Below are 20,461 nucleotides of genomic sequence, written 5' to 3' on the forward strand. Positions count from 1 at the left end.
ATCCGTTTACTAAGATAACATGGTCATTTTAAAGTTTAGTGGCTTCCTCCTGAGTTTAAACTCAGGATTCCAAACCAGATGTTCTTTGAGTCAGGTATTCGCTCTCAAATAACTGCAAGTTTCAGTTTTTTACTCCGACTCATCTTTATTGGAAGAACCTGTAGATATCAAACTTGAAAAAGAGCAATTACAAAGTGGTGGTAGGGGACAATCAAAGCCATTTTGTGCTACTCCTGGGGTAAGGCAGGACTAAGAATACAATTTCAACCGAACATAAAGAATTTTCCAACAATCATTGCTGCACAGGATTGCAAGGACCTGATTTTGAAAAAAGCAACTTCAGAAAATACATTTAGTCTAAGTTTCATGAGACTTTCTTGTGAAATCCACTGAATATATTATCTTCTTTTTCAAAATTAAAGATAATTGACATACTATAAGTATAATTGACATAAAATTGCATTAGTTTCAGGCATACAACACAATGATTAGACCTTTGTATATGTTGTAAAATGATCATACATCTAGTTACCATCTGTCACTATACAGTTACAAAAAAATTTTTCCCATATGATGGGAACTTTAAGATTTACTTTCTTAATACCTTTCAAATTTGCAATACAATGTTATTGACAATGGTCACTATGCTGTACATTATGCCATGTCTGACTTGTTTTATAACTGAAAGTTTCTACCTTTTTAAACCCCTTCCTCTAATTTACCCACCCCCCCTTAAGGCTCTCCCCTCTGACAATCACCAATCTGTTTACTATAATTATGACTATAGTTTGTTCATTTGTTTTGTTTTTTAGATTCCTCATATAAGTGAAATCATACAGTATTTGCCTTTCTCTGTCTGACCTTATTTCACTTGGCCTTCCAGGGCCATCCATGGTGTCACAAATGGCAAGATTTCATTCTTTTTTTTATGGCTGAGTGATATTACATTATATATATATATATATATATATATATATATATCCCACGTCTTCTTTATCCATCCATTCATCTATCANCATTATATATATATATATATATATATATATATATATATATATCCCACGTCTTCTTTATCCATCCATTCATCTATCAATTGTACACTTAGTTTCCATATCTTGGCTCTGTAAACAATGTTGCAATAAACATAAACGTGTGCATATCTTTATAAATTAGTGTTTTTGTTTTTTGAATTATTTTTTTTTCTTTTTGTTGCTATTTGGTGAGTTCTACTGCCCTGTGAAATCACTGTTCTGCTTCATCCAGTCAGCTCTTGAACCCCTCGATTTTTTTTTTTTTTAGTCCATTTTATGTTCTTTAGCTCTGTGACTTCTGTTTGGTACTCCCTTTACTTTTTATCCCTTTACCAAAGTTCTTCTTGTGTTCACCCATTCTGCTCCTAAGTTGGGTGAACATCTTTATGACCATTACTTTCTCAGGTAAATTTCTTACCTTCATTTCATTAATTTTTTTTTCCTGGTGTTTTAACTTGTTCTTTCGTTTGGAAAATATTCCTCTCTCTCCTCATTTTGCTTGACTTCCTGTGTTTGTTTCTGTGTATGCGGAGAAACAGCTACCTCTCCCAGTCCTGAACGAGTGGCCTTGTGTAAGAGATAAAACTTACCATTCGATCTTGCCTTAGCTCTTGAACCTATGTGATTGTCTAATTAGCCTAATTTATTATTAATAGGGACCAGTTTTTGAGGGAGTGCCAAGTCCTGTTCCAGAGTGGGAGATTTTAGTCAGCTCTTTCAGGCTGACTGGAAGCTGGAACCTCAGGCACCAGCTTTTAAGTTATTCAGATATATACAGTCCTAGGGGACTACAATTGTAAATCCTGCTGGTCTTCAGTCCAGGTCATCTGGAGGTGTCCCCTTGGTAAGAGTTGTAAAAATCAGAGCCCCAGACAAGTGTATGTGCTCCCTGATGGGAGATACCACTGAGCTACAGTGAGGCCAAGGGAAAGCACAAAGATGGTGTCCCCTGGCCTACATTCCTTGCGATCACTTTTATAGCCTCTGGAAGTATGGTAATCCTGGAAAGTGTCCCTTTGGCACAAACTCCAGTATAAATAGATAGGCCTCTTTCACATGAGGGTACATGTCAGTCTGCTGTCTGTATAGTGCTCTGGGGGTGGTAGCCTGCCAAGAACTGTCTCTCCAATTGTTGCAATCCCGTGGGTCCCAGAATGCAATCCTCCCCCACCACCAGGGCCAGACATTCAAGAGGCGTCTCTTATGTGGGCTGCATATGCCCATTGTGGGCATATGAAGGTGGCTTGGGAATAGGACACTTGTCTACCTGGTTCTGATAGGGCCACAAGTGTAGCACAGGGCTGTTGCTGTTGTTTCTGGCTGACTGAACCGGAGTACCAGGCATAATGCAGAGACACCACTATACAGCTCTATAGGCTGTCCAGAAGCCTCTAGGGTGACCTGAGTGCTTCCCAGTCAGGATGGCCCTCACCACACAGAGACCCAGTTGATCCTCCATTGGTGGGCAATAAAGTTAGGGACAGAAGGAGCCAGCAGAAAATGCACATGGAGTTGGGCAGAGCTGAAAAACCGCAGACAGAGGTAGTAAGCAGGAGGCAGTGAAGGGGAGAGAGAGAAGTTTCTAGTAAAGCAGCCCCGGGGGAAGTGAGTCTGGGGAGAAGCAGCATCACATCTCAGAGGGGCCACACAACGGGAGCAACAAACAGACCTTTGCCAGAGCTGCCTTTGTGCAAACAACATCTCAGAGAGGGGCCGCTATGGGAGCCCCCAGAGCCCAGGTGTCGACAGATGTTGCCACTCGCCCTGAAAGTTAACCAGGAAGTAGCAACATGAAACTCTGCCTAGGGTGTTGCTTTTTGTTTATTGATCAGACACAGTGGCCTTGGTTTCTGGACATAAAGTCAGCATGAGAGAGCCTGTCTCTTGGGACGGGGCAAGAGCTCAGAAAAATCACCCAAGAGCTGACACTAGCAGGTTAGAGGAAGTGTGGAAAAATGAAGCCCGCCTGCAATGGTGCTAGTAAGGTAGAGGGAGAACACAAAAAATGATGCCAGCCAGTTCCTTCATTCCCAGCGAGGGTCCCAACAGGTTCCTGCCCCTTCAGCACATGCTTTAAGATTAGCAAATAAATCTTCTTTTCATATGGTCTAGGCATTTTTTAACTGCTTCCTTTGGTGCTGGGTCTCACGCAAGGGAATCTGCATGCTAGGCTTTTAAGAGCGGACTGCCCATTTCCTACGGGTATGGGTTTCCTAGACATAAGCCCTGTTGCTTTTCCAAACCAGAGGTTTGGGTGGCTCGTCCCTCTGTACAGTCCCAGGGGGTGAGGTGCCTGATATGGGGCATAAACTCCTTGTTCATCAGGGAGAAACTCTGTATTTTCAAAATCCCTCCCAGTTATGGGTCATTGTGCAGGGTGTGGGGTTTTTGGTGAGACATTTCTCTGCTTTCCCTACCCATCTCAACGTGGCCCTCTTATCCTTTGTTGTGAAGTTGTTATTCGGTTACTTTTCGGGTCATTTTTAAGGAATTTATTTCATTGGTAGCTGTAGGTTTGTGTTCATGGGAGGAGGTGAGTTCAAGATCTTCCTGCACTGCTATCTTGAACTTTCCCCTACTTATATTCTTTCTGTCTCAGGATATTTATGTTCTCAATTTTAGGTTAGCAAAAGGTTTATGTCAGAGACTTGTCAAAAAGTATATCACTGATTTTTGGAATGATTTTAATATTCTTTTAATTTAGATCTATTAATATTAAATACATAATATACATATATACAAACCCACCAGTATACCTATGCACATCGAAGATATAAAAATATGTGACCCCTCATTCTACAATACTCTCATATACATGCATTTATTGTCATTTTATAATAAACTAGAAAACTCTACTATTTTTTTCTCTAAATCTCAGAATTTTATCAGCAAACTATATCTACATACTAATTTTTTTTTAAAACTTCTAAGTCCTACCAACTCTGTGCACTAGACCCTTTCGCCATTAAAGCGATCGGGTTGATATTTTCAGAGGCAGCCAATAAATGTCGTTTCCAGTCTGACACCAGTCATAACTCTCCATGTTTTAGTTTAGAGACGGGTTTATCAGGTTGGCTTGCCATCCTTGAAAATAGGTTGTTAAAGTGAAAAATCTGAAGGACCTTTATAGCCCCACTCCCCTCAGCTGCCTTTATACTAATATTAATCCTGTTTTAATTCAACATCATTTAAAACTTCCCATGTACATGATTTGTTCACCAAACCGCAATACTTTCTAGGCTGCCAAGACAGCCACGATTCAGAGCCCAGAACCAAGCAGTTGAGGCCATTTTGTGCCAAAATAAGATCTGGAAAAAGTCCAGCTGGTGGATACCCCATGATATATATATATATATTTTTCCAGAAGTATTATAGTTATCTACTACTTACTTTATGGACTTCTGCACAGTACTGCTAGACATAATAAATTCAGATAAAAGGCAGCCAGACCTAACATTCCTAGACAACTACCCACGGAAGTCCTGTAATCTATAGTACATCATTTGAGCATACGAGTAGGCTATTAGGCATGATCTCTACAACTTTGAGTTAAGTGCCTACAGGACCTCAGATTAATGGATGGGAGTTTAGCACTTGGATGCATTTTACAAGGTGCTGCAGTATTAGAGGCTTAATGATGAACCTTTAAAAGAAATTCTGTGTTTTTTTAGGCTACCCAACACACAAAAAGCATCAGAATAATTCAATGGAGAGCCAGAGTATGGTGACTATTTTCTAATACTCAGGAGGGTTCTTGAAAGTGTCTGGCATAATTCCATTCATTGTGGTCGACTGACAGGTATTTCCATTCGGCACCTTTGGATTCTTCACAATTGTTTGCTAGGAAAGGGGACATTTGGAAACTGGCATTCTAATTATATATCTAACAGTGCTTTAAAAACATATATAATTCATTCTATCTCTCTGAGGTTTACTTTTTATATCAAATTAGAGGATAATCAAAATGATCTTTATTGTGCTCTCCATTTCTATTAACCATGGATGTGTGTGTTTATACACAAACACAGGTACATACACACTCCCCTATAATTAGCGTATAAAATATTTCAAAAAGAAAATTAAAGAAATATGCTTTAATATATTACAATCTTAAAAAATAACAAAAGTTAAGCTATGATTGAATCATGAAAAAAATGATCTGAAAGGTTGGCAAAGGTAACATGGAAAAGAACAAAAACAGACAATTGGTTGTCTCACATTGATATCTTTTTTTAAAACAATGGGATAAAAGAAACTGAAATATTTAAAATGTATGTCTTATAGATTGTCAATGTTCCTTAAGAATCTAGGTTATGAATGATTACCTAGAATATATAATTTTTCAGGGAAAAAATGAATTTGGTGACTTATTCTTATTTTAGATTGTATTTCTTTAAATTAAAAATCAAAGGAAGGAGCAGACACTAAGGGCTTGTTATATTTCACCCGGGCTTTCCTATTATGCATGGTGATGGATCAGAAATGTAATATCTCAGTTACTTTGTCTCCTATCTTTATATTACATATTAAAGTGCTTCTTGCTTTGATCATCATGACACAAAAGTTAAACTCACGTACATAAATAACTAACTACATTAGATTAATATTAACAGTAAATGATTAGTAATTTATATAGTAGGACACACATGTAAAGAAAGGGAAAAAGTAGAAAGAAAACAAATTAGACACTTCTTTTTAAATCCCAATACAGTATTCTTAAATATAAATACAACATAGTAATGATAAATTAATAATGAAATTGTATTTATAAAATTTATACTTTATATATAAATAATGAAAAAGATTACATATGCACATATATTGAACAATTGAATATAAATGTGATTTCACAAAATGTACTATATAATCACGTTCTGGACAACAATATGAGCTTTTAGGCATTATTTCTATAAGTCAGCAAGGATGCTGAAATGTTCACCCTCACACCCGTGAGTTACAAGGCTCTCGACTGACTGAGGGACTCCTGAGCAGCTCCCCCAAGCCTTTCCTTCTACTCAACCACTTCCTGGTGTCAGTGAGCAAGTTGGAGTAACTGGCTTGGTCTAATTGGTGACAGGTCTGGACATTCAGATTTTGGATCTAAAAAATGAGTTAAATGAAGAGAATGTTAGAAATGTTATGAGTATTTTCTTTCCTCTAGATCCTGGGCCTTCTTAAATAAAGCAAATAAATAACCACCCAAACTTAAGAATAAATCGAGAAGTAAGCTTAAACATATTTGATAAAATATATCCCATTTATGAATAAGTACCTTAAATTCAGTCTTTGGAGGTCATGAAGAAAGAGCAGCCTTTCTCAGACTCCAGCTCTGGCCACAGAATAAAGCACAGACCCACGTACCTAAGATAAATACACACGTACGCATGACTTTCGTAAAGTAAACTATGACCTCTCATTGCTATGAAGACTGCTGATAACATGTGTTAAAAAGGCACACTTGAATATTCCATCACTGACGTCACATACAGTCACGCGGGCTCGGTAGAAGGCGAATTTCTTCATTTAGAGAATTTTATGGGCCTAAAACTGGAGAAAAAATGATACACAAGATTTTTATTCTTGAGCTCTTGTGTTACACCAAATAACAGTTAAGCATATTTTGAATTATGAGATTATAATATTGTATAAAGAGTTCCGTTGGCCACATAAGGCACTTGTTTTTATTACAACAGCCTTTGTTACAGTCCCCTAACTTAAAAGAGCTTGCTAAGTATTCACTGTCAATCGTCATTCACGACCATTTCAGTTGTGAACATTGTCTAAATGGAAGGATAGGTGAGGAGAGATGAGATTTAGGATTTTTAGGGTCACAGTAAGGTTTCCCGAGGAACCACAGAGGAGTAGAGAGATTTTAAGTGGTATATCTGCAAATGGATTCCCTAGAACACATCCTTTGTTTGTGGGTTGTTTCCTGTACAAATCAGAGCCATTTGGATGTAGCCGTATCACTCTGAGACTAGGTTTAATCTCTGTACAACGAAGAGATTAACCTGTACAATATCCAAGATCTATTCTAACCCTGACATTCTGCTCTAGAATCCAGACAAACAATCCAAAAAACAAGCTATCTATGTTTGTGAAAACATATGACCTTCATTTCTGTGCATGTAAAAATACCTGTTATGTCCAAAATAAGATACTGAGATTCCTCTTCCCAGAGCTGTCTCCTAAAGGAAAAAGTATGAATCACCGAACACATGATCTTTCTCCAGATCCTGAACCTAATTCTCAAAGGTAATTTCTTTATCTGTACAGTCTTTTCTGAAGAAAGTTATTTAATTGCATGGATATTTCTTGTTCTACTTTTGCTCACGAATTTACAGATTTCTAGCTCTTTAGCCAAAATTTTAGTATCAGCATGGAGAATATTGTGCTTTTTCTTGGCAAACATGGTACATGGAAAATATTCCCACTGTCTGCTAAAAGGAAAACATGAAGCATCAAAAATCAAAACAGCAAATCTGCACACTTATCTCAATTTTAAAATTATAATTTATTTCAGCTACAGACTTAAAGATCCTTCAGATAAAAGAACCTCCTGATTAAAAAAAAAAATCCTAAGTGTATAAAAACTATACTTAGAAATTCTAACACTTGTTTGATTTATATCTGACAGTTTTTATCATAGAAACCTTTTAGTAGTAATCAATCCATGTTCATTGAGCACCTGTTTATTTTATTTTATTGTAAGCCATTTATTCTGGGTATTTTTTTTCTATTACTTTTATTTTTTTTCTTTTTTAAGTTGAATAAATGAACCAAGGAACTTGCGCACTATATATCATCTGAATGCAGAATTTTCACGTTATTTTTTTTGTAAACAGGAAGCACATTTGCTTGAGCATTTTCAATTTGGACATATGGTATGTTTTTATCATTTGTGAATTTCATCTGAATTCATTCGTTCACTTCTAAAAGCATCACTTTTGAGGGCGCCTGGGTGGCTCAGTGCATTGAGCATTGAACTCTTGATTTCATCTCAGGTCATGGTCTCAGGGTGGTGAGATCCAGCCCATATCAGGCTCTGCCCTTAGCAGGGAGTCTATTTTCTCCTTCTCCCTCTCCCACTGCCCCCCTCCCCACCTTTTTCTCTAAAATAAATAAATAAATCTTTTAAAAAAATAAATAAAAGTATCACTTTCAAACAAACAAATAAATCACTTTCACTAAGACACAAGCCTGAACAGAGTTTGGGGTAACAGAATATTAGGAAGATGTTTTAACAGAAGCTGCAGGGCTTCAATTCAGAATTCAATTCTGTTCTGTGAGGTGGTCAGTTTCTCTTTAAAATTTAAGACTAGTTTTAATTGAAAGTATTTTTTTTCAATATTTTAGACATGAAGTGTTTTATTTGAATGCTATTTTGCCAGATAGCCATTTCATTAAGTTATTTAAGTGGTTTGTTGTCCAAGGTTGATTTATTGGAAACAATATTTTTAAGTAGAAATGCATATCAAATTTTATCATGATTATAAGACAAATAAGATACAAAAACAGATATTCAGGAAATGTATATCATACTCTCTATGAAATAGATAAATTTGTTACATAAAATAAAATGCAGCTATCTCTTTTTTGAAGCATTTTCTTTTATTGCGGATATATTGACTAACTTATTTCTGTTTCGTTTTGGATCCCTATGGCCCCTTATGCTTGTCCTAAAATTGTTTAAATGCATGTTCGCAGACTTCCACCAGCTCATTCTGGCCTCCCTGAAATGGTTCTGGGAGGCTGCACCTACACTCTATGCAGAAATTAATTTTACCTTTTGAAGGAAAGTAAATGCTATAACCGTGTGATGCTATAATGTTGATATCTTTATAGGATAGGAGTCATTTTCAATCAAAACAAATGTGACTATTTTCAATGTACTCACCTGGCCTGGGTCATTACTAAATAGTTTTTTCTTTCACTTTCTTCTGCTGTTAGGGACACTTAAAAATGGTATCAGAGAATGACCACCATCATTTTTTAAAGAACATTATAGCACCAGTTATTTTTAATTTATTGGTGAAGGAGAATTAAAAAGGACAGTTTGGAGGAACACTTGTGAATTGGTTTGACTTTTTCCTGGTTCCACCGGTTGTTTCTCTATCAATGCCTAGGTACTTAAAATTTCCATAGAACTCTGGTCTCCTCTGACAACTTTAGTCGTTGTAAATATCTGATGTTAGGTTAGCTAATGATAACTTAAGGTACTACTTCTCTGGGGAATTTGTATACTAGTGAACTAATGACGTAACTTTGGCCGTGATGGGTTAGCAAGAAAAATTCCCAGTCACGTATGTGAGGTATATCTCTTGATTGGCCAAATTTAAGGTTAGAAAGACAACAACAAAAATTTGTGAATTGAATGTGTTTACAAGCTTAAAAACAGTATCATTTTATTACCTCTCTTGATATTAAACCCTTTGTTTATAATGAATATTTTGAGACAGAAAACAGATGAATTGCCTATTTCTCATGATACACACACACACATTGCGTCAGAAATAGATGATATGTGTGTGTGCATATATACATACACACAGAAATATATTTTGTGTGTATACATATAAGTATATGTTTTGTATACATATACAATTCAGAAATATTTTACACAATATATACATATACAAAATATATAATATATACATAAAATTGAGAAACAATCTATACATTTACAAATTACAGAAATATATATATATATGAAATAACCTTCAAATGTATAAAGGTGGTATGTGAGGAGAGATCCATCTACTGATCCATCTATTGGCATTAACAACTTGGTGCAAATCATATTTTTTTTTCTTTTTTCCAAGTACCCCATCTGACCTTAGTGACAACTCATTTTAAAAAATGATGAGCATTATGCTGTGTTTCTTATTAGAAGTATGGATGCAAGAAGCATATTACAAAGGATGAAAAATGTAACTACACTTGCAATCTATTTCTTATGTAGGTCATTCTCTTTGATCCTCACTTGAAAGCATTACCATTTTCAGGAGATGTTACAAAAAAAAATAAAAAGCAATTACCACCCCATCTCAGTTAGAGAAGCTTATAGTATTAAGGGTTCATCACATTTTTCACTCTTCCTCTTTTCCCATCTGAAAAACAGTGTTGCATGGTTTCAGGCCAAGAAGTTGAGACTTTACTTTTCCATTAGGATTTTTTCTTTAGCCTTAAAAAAATTCAACTTGTGGATAGTGCTTTTTCAGAGTGCTAAAAAATAAAGGAAAAATGGCTATTCTTTTACTGAACAAGAAACTGCAGTTGTGAGATGCTAAGTCTTGTAATATGATTGTTGAATATGAAAACGATGTTACTGCTTCAGTGAAATACTTTACATTATCCACAATCGTTTTTCAATAAAAATTTTTTCATGAAATTTGAAATTCAGCAGGTTTAGACCATATTAAGACCTAAACTTTACTTTTTATAATCTTAACTTTCAAAAGAACTTGTACTATATTTTACTAATTTATTCTCCTGGCGAGACAGGACATTATTATTAACATTTTATCAATAGAGAAGTGGGACAGCGGTGATAAAAATTTTCAAAGTCACCAAGTTGGGGTTGTTGGAAGAATTGAAATTAAAGTTTTGTCTCTTAGACCATAAACCTCTAAGTAAATTATTTAATGCCAAGAAAATTAAATCATTCATCTAGGACAGCCATAATTTTCTCAGGCTACTAATTACAATTGATTTGTATTTAATAATGTATTTTGCAATTTCTAAGGCCTTGCTATATCTTAAGACTTGAGACTTCTTTTAAAAATATGATAATTATCTTAAAATCTTACTGGCTTAATTCCTTTAAAATAAATCACAAGAAGAGAAAAAAGAAGAGATTTGACAGATTATGCCTTTCCCCAAAAATACCTTTTATTTCTACGGTCCAATTATTTGATTCTATTTTCTAATAGTAATGAACTGACTGCAAATATTTTTTCATATAGAATGAATCATAACTAATTCATATTTTAAGCTGGGTTATGTTAATTTTAATGCATATGACTTAAAATATTACACTTGGAGGAATTCCAGCTCTAGTATTCATTTGTGTGTCCAATTTTGTATAAGTTCATTAATTTCTGATGGTTTTTTGTTATCTCGTAGGGGGTAAAAAATCACATAGCAGTCCTTAGTAGTTAAATTAATTGAGATGTTATATATGAAAATACACATTATAAGTGCTCAATAATATTTTTTTCCCTTTTTTACTAGGGCAGTTTGACAATTTCCTTAGTAACTGATCACAACGGTAAGCCATGCTTTACTATTACATTTTTGAAAGGATTTTAATTTCAAGTGATTATCTTCAATGTTAAATTCATTCATGAAACACTGAGTGTGATGTTAGTGCCTGCAGCCTTTTCTGGCACATAGACAGTGCTCAATTATCTGTAGACCTCAACCAATAATAGGAACCTAAAGATGTCAACACGTTATTTGCCCTTTTTTTCATTAAAAAAAAAAAAAACTGCCACAATTATTTCTAGAGTCAGAATTAGAGGGCTTAGAAGTAGAATCAAAATAGTCAACCAACCTAATCATAATAGCCTTTACTATGTTTTTGTCTTCAGATATGCTATGCATTGGCCTTAGAAGATTAAAAATACTGGGGCGCCAGGGTAGCACAGTCGTTAAGTGTCTGCCTTCGGCTCAGGGCCTGATCCTGGCGTTCCGGGATGGAGTCCCACATTGGGCTCCTCCGCTGGGACCCTGCTTCTTCCTCTCCCACTCCCCTGCTGTGTTCCCTCTCTCGCTGGCTGTCTGTCACATAAATAAATAAAATCTTTAAAAAATAAAATAAAATAAAATAAAAATAAAAATATCGTGGTGAGAAATAGAGGAGGCTTTATCCACGACCAAACTGTCAGGTCTATATTTTCATAAATCAGTAGTAATATATAATTTTTATAATACCATATAAAACATACATCTAGTCATGTAATAATTTGAATAGCTGTTACTTAGTAAATGCCTGCTGTGACCTAGGTTAAGCACTTTATTTCCACTATGCCACATAAACCTCAAAACCACTCATGCATAAGTACTACCAACCTCATTTACAAATGACAAAACTGGGGCGCCTGGGTGGCTCAGTCGTTAAGCGTCTGCCTTCGGCTCAGGGCGTGATCCCGGCGTTCTGGGATCAAGCCCCACATCGGGCTCCTCCGCTGGGAGCCTGCATCTTCCTCTCCCACTCCCCCTGCTTGTGTTCCCTCCCATGTTGGCTGTCTCTCTCTGTGAAATAAATAAATAAGATCTTTTTAAAAAAATGACAAAACTGATGTTCACAAAATATAATATTTTGTCCCAAATTTACCTGAATAGTTTCTGGCAAATTCTGGTTTTGAATAAATCTGTTTGACATCAAAGTCCTAGGTATTAATCACTCAGTTATATTATTTCCCCACTGACCTCATATAGGTACAAAAATCTATGACACTAGATGAGAAAAGCCATTGTAACTAACCAGTGGCCATCCCTCCCCCTCATGGGCAGGGACAGACCTATAACCGTTCAGAGTGCATCATCTTGCCAGAAAGCGAGTCAAAGAAGGAAGCCAAACATCTCTATAAAATTTTCTTAGGAGCCAAAGAACAATGCTATTCATTCACTGCCCATTCTATTGGGATCCACTAATTTCCTCTAAATCAGTAAAGTACATGTTTGAATATCTTAAGGAAGCAGACAGCAGAATTATATAACCAGTGATTTGGGTATCAGAAGGACTTTGATGGAAAAAATAGTGAAATCTCCAAGCGAATCACCATATATCCTTAACGAAACCCAAAGTTGCTGCTGCCCAAATCATCAGTGAGGAGGGGATATTATGTTGAGATGTTTTCCTATCCAGAACTCCATGACTCAGTATTGGAAACAAGACCTAAGTCCATTATACGTAGATAATGAAGCTTGCTGTGATAAATATGTTAACAATGTGAAAAGAAATATCTCATTTTATATCCTATGGGTAGATTAATTAAAATTGATTTAATATTTCATAACAGTTAAAGTTAGATTGACTTATGGTTAGTAGGAAAGACCATCTTTAGTTCAAAAGCAGGTTCACTGAAATTAAACTTTATATATGAATAAAACAGGGAAAACAGTCTTTTTGTAGCCTTTTGATCAAATCAAAGAATCCTTTTATCTATGAAATATGAAGTAGGAAGATACGAATTTTAGAATGCCTTTTGGTTTTATACTAATTTAAGTCTGGCTCCATATTTTTATCAAAATGGAGAAAAATAATCTTATTACTCAGGAGTCATGACCACAGTGACACTGTGACCAAAGTTAAAAGGGCACTAAAAGGTAGATAACATTTTCCTTCCTAATGTCCTTTTCTTCATGATTGCATCAGAAACTTCGCATTTCACAGATCAACTGGTATCCTTGTTTCTATACTATATAAATGTATTTCATCTCTTCTAATTTCATTTTCCAGACAGTAAAAATTCCTAGCCTCTAACCAGAAACTATAATAGCATTTTATTTATCAGATGCAGATGGAAGATCCCACCAAATTGCATAAAAACTATGAATCCAAATGGCTGAGAATTTTTTAAATTGCAGTTAATATGGTTATTTTTAAGCCTCATAATAATTGAGATAATAATAATAAATGCACTTACTATTATATCATTGTAAAAACATAGAATAAACACCCTAAAGCAAAAAGGGCAGGTATATTAAACATTTTATAGATTCCTGCAGCTTCATATCCTTTTTGAGCCACACATTCTCATTACACTCTATTTTTTATCCCATTAACTCAAATCTTAGAGAAAAAACATGTACAGATTTACAGATTATAATCTCATGTAAAATATCACTATGGCTTTGTAATCACTTGTCCTTTATCTCTCTTTCAGATATTCAAGAGTGGGCGGATCTCTATAAAATTCTTACTTTGGATTTAACACCACCATTTTTTTCTTTTTTTTTATGTAATAATTTTTACAAGTAACATTGTATAAATTTAAGGTGTATAGAGTGTTACTTTGACACATTTATATATTGTAATATGATTACCAATGTAGTGACATCTATTACATCACGTAACTATAGTACATTATTGTCTATATTCATTATACTGTGTATTAGATCTCTATGGCTTTTTTTACTACTTGTTATGAGTTTATACTTTAAACACTATCACTCTTATCCCCCTCATCAACCCCATCCCCCAGTAATCACCATTTTACCCTGTTGACCAGGTTTAATTTGTATAGATTCCATATGTAAGTGATATTATATAGTAATTGCCTTCTCTGTCTAATTTATCTTGCTTAGCATAATGTGCTCAAGGGCCATCTATGTGTCACAAGTGGAAAGATATCCTCGCTTCTCATGGCTAAATAATAGTCCATTGTGTATATGCATCGTATCTTTTTTAACCGTTCATCATCCGTTGGTGGACATTTGGGTATTTTCCATATATTGGTAGTTGTGAATAATGAATGCTGTGATAAACGTGAGAGTGCAAATATCTTGTGGAAACCTTGTTTTCATTTCCTTTGGGTATATACCCAGAAGAAGAATTGCTGGATCATATGGTAGATCTAGATTTATTTTTTAAAGAAACTCCGTATTGTTTTCCCTAGTGGTTGGGCTAATTTACATTTCCACCAACAATGTATAAGGGTTCCTTTCATACCACAAACTTGCCAGCACCTGTTGTCTCTTATATTCTTGATGATAGTCATTCTAACAGGTCTGAGGTGATAACTCATTGTGATTTTCACTTGCATTTACCTGATGATGAGTGAGTGATGTTGACATCTTTTCACATACGTATCTGCTGGCTATTTTGATATCCTTTTTGGAAAAAAAAATCTGTTTGATTCTTCTGACCATTTTTTAATCATACTGTTTTTCTTGTTGTTGTTAAATTGACTGAGTTCTTTATATATTTTGGATATTAATCCCCTATCCAGTATGTATGATTTGCAAACATTTTTTTCCATTCTGTTTTTGTCTTTTCATTTGTTAATTGTTTCTCTTGCTGTGCAGAACCTTTGGGTTTACGTAGTCCGATTTGTTGATTTGGGCTTTTGTTTGTCCTTTTGGTGTCATGTTCAAAGAATCGTTGCCAAGACCAATATTGATGAGCTTCTTCCATACATTTTCTTTTAGGATTTTTATGGTATCAGATCCTATGTTTAAGTCTTTGGTCCATTGTTCTGCATGTGTTTCTCCAGTTTTCCAGCATCATTTTTTGAGAATACTGTCCTTTCCCATTGGGTATTATTGACTCCCTTGTTAAATATTACTTGACTATGTATACCAGAATTTTATTATGGGCTCTCTATTCTGTTCCATTAGTCAATGTGTCTATTATTGTGCCAGTATAATTTTTCTTACTATGGTTTGTAGTGTACTTTGAAATTTGGACTTATGATACCTCCAGCTTTGTTCTTTTTTTTCAGGATTACTTTGGCTACTCAGAGTCATCTTTGCGGTTTTACACAATTTTAGGATTGTTTCTTCTATTTCTGTGAAGAATGTCTGTGGTATTTTGATTGGGATTGCACTGAATCTCTGATGGCTTTGGGTTGTACGGCCATTTTAGCATTATTAATTCTTCTGATCCATAAGCATGGAATGTCTTTCCATTTGTTGGTGTCTTCTTAATTTCTTTCAGCAGAGTCTTGTAGTTTTCATTGTACAGATCTTTCACTTTCTTGGTTAAATTTATTCCTAAGTATATCATTGTTTTTGATTCTCTTGTGAATAGGATAGTTTTCTTTATTACTCTCACAGATGCTTCAACATTAGTATAAAAGAATGCAATTGATTTCAGAATGTTGACACTGTATCCTGCCAGTTTACTGAAATCATTGATTAATTCCAAGTTTTTTGATTGACTATTTAAGGTTCTCTTTATATAAAGTCGTATCATCAGCAAAAGTAACAATTTAATTCTTCCTTTCCAATTTGGATGCCTTTTATTTCCTTGTTTTGACTAATTGTTCTAGCTAGGACTTTTAGAACTATACTGAATAGGATTGATGAGAGTGGGCACCCTTGTTTTATACCTAATCTTAAAGGAAACACTTTTTATTTTTCTCCATTGAGCACTATATTAGCTGTGGGTTTGACATTCATGGACTTTATTGTGTTGAGGTATGTTCCTTCTACACACAATAAGTTAAGGATTTTATCATGAAAGGGTGTTGTATACGTCAAACGCCTTTTCTGCATCTATTGAAATGATCCTGTGATTTTTTTCTTTCATTGATGTGACATATTACATGTATTGATTTGCATATGTTTTATCCTTGCATCCCAGGGATAAATCTCACTTGGTCACTTTATATGATCCTTTTAATTATTTGCCAATATTTGTTGATAATGTTTGTATCTATATTGGGCTATAGTTTTCTTTTCTTTCTTTTTTTTTTTGTATCCTTATCTGGTTTTGGTATCAAAGTAATGCTGACTTCTTAGAATGAGTTTGGAAGTGTTTCCTGCTCCTCAATATTTTGGAAGAGTTTGAGGAGGATTTCTTCTTTAAATGTTTGGTAGAATTCTCCAGTGAACTCTATGGTCCTGGAGTTTTCTGTGTTGGGATTTTTTTGATTAGTGTTTCAATCTCTTCACTCATTCTTGGTTCAATTTTCTTTAACTTTTTTTTTTTAAAGATTTCATTTATTTATTTGACAGAGAGAGAGACAGCCTCTTTCATTTCTAACTTCATTTATTTGAGTCTTCTCTCTCTCTCTCTTTTTTTTTTTAGTTAATCTAGCTAAATATTCATCAGTTTTGCTTATCTCTTCAAAGAACCAGCTCTTAGTTCCATTAATCCTTTCTATTGTTTTTCTGGTCTCTATTTCATTTATTTCCATTCTGATTTTTATTATTTCCTTTCTCCTGCTGACTTTGGACTTTTTCTAGGTCAATGAGGTGTAAAATTAGGTTGTTTATTTGTAATCTTTCTTATTTCTTAACATATGCTTTTATTGCTATGAACTTTTCACTCAGAACTGCTTTTGCTGTGTCCTGCAATATTTGACAGTTTGCATTTTTGCATGTTTTGAGATAATTTTCTATTTCTTTTTTGGTTTCTTTTTTGACCCAATGCTTGTGTAGAAGTGTGTTGTTTAGCTTCCACATACTTGTAGAACTTCTCATTTTCCTTTTGTTGATTTTTTTTTAAGACTTTATTTATTTATTTGACAGAGAGAGAGAGAGCAAAAGCAGGGGGAGCAGGAGAGGCAGAAGCAGACTCCCTGCTGAGCAGGAAGCCTGATATAGGTCTGGATTCTGGGACTCTGGGATCATGACCTGAGCCGAAAGCAGGTGCTTAACCGACTGAGCCACCCAGGCACCCCCCTTTTGTTGATTTCTGATTTCATACCACTGTGATTAGAGAAGTTGGTATGATTTCAATCTTCTTAAATGTATGATAATTTGTTTTGTGGCCTATCATGATCTGTCCTGCAGAATATTGCATATGCACTAATAGAAGAACATGTGTTCTGCTAATTTTGGATAGAATGTTCTTTGTATGTCTATTAAGTCCATTTGTTCTAAAGTGTGGCTCAATTATAATGATTCCCTGTTGATTATCTGTCTGGATGATCATTGCTGATAGTGAGGTACTAAAGTACCTTATTATTATTTTATTGTCCATTTTTCCCTTAAGATTTGTTATTATTTGCTTAGTATACTTTGGTGCATATGTCAGGAGCATATATATTTATGATTGTCATATATCCTTCATATGTTACCCCTTATTATTATATAATGACCGTCTTTGCCTCTTGTTACCTACCCTTTTGGGCTTGAAGTCTGTTTTGTCTGATATTATTATGGCTAAACCTGCTTTTTATTTTTTCATTAAGTAGGCTCCATGCCCAGTGTGGAGCCCAATGCAAGGTTGAACTCATGATCCTGAGATCGATACCTGAGCTGAGATCAAGAGCTAGACACTTAACCTACTGAGCCACCCAGGTGCCCCTAAGCTTGCCTTCTTTTGATTTTCCTTTGCTTGGAATGCCAGCATCCACCTTTTCTTTCCGCACATATATACCTTTTTACTCCTATAAAAAGAGGGTGGGTATTTTTTTTTTTTTTTTATCTATCCAGCCACTCTGTACTTTTTAATTGGTGAGTTCAATCTATTTACATTTAGGGTCATTATTGATATGAAAAGATTAACTACTGCCATTTTATCTTTTGCCTTTTGGTTATTTTGTCTCTCCATTGTTTCTTTTTCTTTCTGTTTCTGTCTACCTTTGTAAATTGCTGGTTTTCCAGGGTGATTTGCTCAGTATCCCCTTCTTTATGTTTCATGTCTCTGCTCTCAATTTTAGCTTTGTGGGTTTCCAAGAGGTTTACATTAAATATTTCATAGATAAAATAGTCCATAGATAAAATCGTTGATAACAATTTATCTGCATTCCCCTATAAAGTTCTTATCCTTTCACTCTTCCTCTTTTATATTTTTGATGTCAAAATTATCTCTTTTTGTGAGGTGATTTTGTTAGCAAGTTGTATTAGCTATAGCTATTTTTAATGGTCTTTTCCTTTAACCTTTATGCTATAATTAAGAATTTATTATACTCTTCTAAAAAAGAGTTGTTGTGAGAAGTAAATGAGATAGTGCTGTAAGGAATTTAGATCAATGTCTACCTTCAATAAACTATAGCTGTAAACTTTTTTCTAAATTGTGCCATGGGGCTGTGGCTAAATTGAAGTTTTTCCAATTGCCTAACATTTAATTTTATTTTAGTGCGGAACTAAGATAAACTTGACATCGGTGAGATTCCTGACCTAATATATTGAAAGCCTGGGTCACATGAGAAAGGGCTGGAGGTTATTATATGTCTCCCTGGATATCTGAATAGAAGAAATGAAGTAAGGTGGGATAAGGATTGTCTTAGATAGAGACATGATTCAAATTAACTTAGAGGAAAAAAAATCAATTAAACTTAGAACAAGGCAGAAAGCAGTCAGTTACCTGTGAAGTTTGCTTCATCACATCATGAAAATAATGTTAGGTTATGTCTTAACAACTTTTCTGATGAAGCAAAGCATCTTGATGGTCACTAGTTTGTTCCCAATTTAGCTAATGGTCCTAAGTTCTTGCAGCTTAAAGCCATCTACACCTTTTTCAATTATAGGGTCAGCAGCTTTTCCCTTGGTTGAAAGACTCCCGTTGTAAGAAAGTTTACCTTCCGCTCTATCATCCCATTTTCTACAATTCCCCACTCAAGTCTTCTGATCTTCTCAAGACTTTCTGTTCTTGAAAGTCTTATTCCCTTTCTGTTATTTTCTGTTTATTTGCTTATTCCCTTTCTGTTATTTTCTGTTTATAAGGAAGAACAGTAGAGTGGTTCAAGAGGAAGGGATCTCATTTCTTAGTGTCCAGGTTCAGATCCCCACTCTGCCACCAAACAGCTGTGTGACTATGTCAAATTACTTAATCCTTTTATGTCTCACTCATGGACTGAAGAGTTAACATTGTTAAAATACGCATACTATTCAAAATGATCAATAGATTCAATGCAATTTCTATCAAAATTCTAATGACACTTTTTATAGAAGTGGAAAAAAAATACTATAATTTGTATGGAACTACAAAAGATGCCAAATAGCCAAAGCAATTTTGATAAAGAAGGGCAAGGCTGGAAGTATCACACTTCCTGATTTCAAACTGTAATACAAACCTATAGTAGTCAAAACAGTATGCTATTGACTTAAAAACCAACACATAGATCAATGGGAGAGAATACGGAGCACAGAAATAAACCCACCCTATATGGTCAATTAATTTTCAACAAAGGAACCAAAAATGTACAATAGGGAAAGAATAATTTCCTCAATAAATGGCATAGGGAACACTGGAGAGCTAAAAGCAAAATAATAAAACTAGACACCTATCTTACACCATACATCAAAATCAACTCAAAATGGATTAAAGGCCCAAACATAAGATCTGAAACTGCAAAAGTCTGGGAGAAAACATAGAGGGTAAGTTCCTTGACATTGGTCTTGGCAATAATCTTTTGGATTTGACATCATAGAGAAAGACAACAAAAGCAAAACTAAACAAGTTGGACTATGCCAGACTAAAAAGCTGCTGCACCTCAAAGGAAATCACCACAAAAAAGAAGGACAAAATAAAAATGGAATGGGAGAAAATCTTTGCAAATCACATAATGATAAAGGGTTATTATCTAAAGTACACAAGGAACTCACACAATTCAATAGCAAAAAAACCCCAAATGATCCAATTAAAAATGGGCATGAAGCCTAAATAGACATTTTTCCGAAGAAGACATACAAATGACCAACAGGTACATGAAAAGGTCCACATGACTAATCATCAGAGAAATGCAAATCAAAACCGCAATGAGATATCAATGCACACTGGTTAGGATGTCCGTTATCATAAAAATGAG

The sequence above is a fragment of the Ailuropoda melanoleuca genome, chromosome 5 (genome assembly GCF_002007445.2).
Source record: "Ailuropoda melanoleuca isolate Jingjing chromosome 5, ASM200744v2, whole genome shotgun sequence".
Lineage (NCBI taxonomy): Eukaryota > Metazoa > Chordata > Mammalia > Carnivora > Ursidae > Ailuropoda > Ailuropoda melanoleuca.